This window comes from Penaeus monodon, chromosome 23 (genome assembly GCF_015228065.2).
Source record: "Penaeus monodon isolate SGIC_2016 chromosome 23, NSTDA_Pmon_1, whole genome shotgun sequence".
Lineage (NCBI taxonomy): Eukaryota > Metazoa > Arthropoda > Malacostraca > Decapoda > Penaeidae > Penaeus > Penaeus monodon.
The window spans coordinates 37,195,435-37,197,443 of record NC_051408.1 but is presented as its reverse complement, the minus strand read 5'-3'; the positions used below and the strand labels follow the sequence as shown (position 1 = coordinate 37,197,443).

The following is a 2,009-nucleotide window of genomic DNA, read 5'->3' as shown; positions in this document are numbered from 1 at the left end:
CTTTATCACACCACACTTCTCACGATACGAAGGTTTCCCGAGCGCTGTTCCATCAGTACTACGAAAGTGCGAGTCACTGGATGGTGACGAGGTTCACTTAAAGAAAGAAAGGTATTTTTATCAAAGTAGTATATTGCGAAATTACTATGCACTTACTATGCAATTATTATGAATAAACTTGCAAGAAATGTACAATCAGCGGGAAATGACTGCCGGTAATTGGAAAAGTTGTAGGAAAAAGAATACGGGAATGGAATTCACATGAAATGACTTGATTCGTCAATGTGCTTACGCATTACACTTGAAAAAATTGTCAGTCTGCAAAATAAATAAGAAATTAAATGTGCATCTTTCATATATTCACCATATTTTTTATGATATAAATTCATATTACGAATATCTGAATATCTTTCGGATCGTAAACAAACAATATGGTGTAGATGCACTACCGGTCCTTGAATAATGGGAAAATTCTCGCCAAGCTGCTATAACCACCGTTTCACTTATGAACACAATGTCGTTGCAGCCCAGTGGGGGACACCCCATCATACAAGCTTTTTCTACAAGAATTATTATAGAATGCGTCCATGCTTAGTCGCCCGTTAGTTGCCTGAACCCAGCTAACCTTCCCTCATTTATTCCAACCCAAGGTCTCTTTAGATAGCCTAACAGGGGTATAACCCGTCCTGTTTATACTGTATATTCCCTAACACAAATAGTCAGGTGTTTAATATTTGTCGGGAAGTTGACCTAAAAAAAAACCCTTCTCTACACTGAAAAAATAAGGTTGTTACGGGGAGTTCTTTTGTATACACACTGATCTTTTATCTACAGTACTGCGTGTGCGGGGCAACCGTGGACCATACCTCCATGATAAATTATGCACGAGCTCATTGTTGGTAGTCATGAGCAGTTTGCATCATACCATGGTCAGTGAAAACGTCTACTATTCACCATCAAATTTCTTGGTCGGGGTATGGGAACGAACTTGTTGACAGCTTGACGGGGACGTGAAGGCAGCATCCCTACCAAGATGCCTTCAAGATGAAATGAGTTCTTAATTAGGGTGCAAAGCAGCTGGGGGCAAGACCTCCATCTCGATGAAAAATTATACGAGTACCACGACATAACAACCGAAGGCTCTCTTTGGGATGATCAAAAAACAAGTACACTAGATACTCCGTGGTCTTTACTTCCTTACAACGCTAGCCGCCTAACACTACTCGGCTGATAAACTAAATGCTCCAGGCCACACACACATGGCCCATCTATTTAACCTCCATTTAAACTCTTCTTGTTTTTTGTGTGACACAAGGCAGACGGACAGCCGGAGACAAGGTAATGTGGCGCGAGTGGATGTTAGCATGAGAGTGGAAATAATAAGGTATGTTTGTGCGCAACATTAAACAAAATTTCTATTGTTGTCTCACGTTTCCGTTAAACGTATTACTTTCTATTCCCGCGAACATCCTATCAGTATTACATTTCGGGTTATTTACCGTGTAATATGTAACCAAAATTTCATAACATTGTTACACTTTACCAACTAGAAATTTTAAATGTTAATTCTTGTCATGAAGACATTATAAACAACCTAATGTAACATTTTTATAAGCTAGGGGTTGCTGAAGTAAAATAAAAAACCAAGGTACCAGAATCTCTCACCCTAACTTATGCCGTATACTACAAAACACATATAAAATCTATATCAAAGGAACTAGAAAATGAACAACAACGACAGCATAAAGTACTGTGTAGCAGGAATTTTCCCCAGTCGTTATGTTCCGACCTTACAATAATACCCCATACCTGTTAACTTGGATCTCCAATGCATTTATCTAGCAAGAACGGAAACTGAGCGTGGAGACTGGGTGTTAGCGTTTCCTGTTGATTGTGAAGTCCGCGTTTCCCTGTACTGAGTAACAAAATTGTACTCATTAGCTCAACAAAACTTTGAACTCAGTTGCTTTTGACTCTGTGTCTTGAGTCGAAAACTTATAAATGCAAGT

The 2,009-nt window shown here is 39.2% G+C and overlaps 1 pseudogene; it reads right to left on the bottom strand.

Moving 5' to 3' along the window:
- Window positions 1-2,009, bottom strand: part of LOC119588231 — a 24,377-nt pseudogene that overhangs the window by 11,326 nt on the left and 11,042 nt on the right.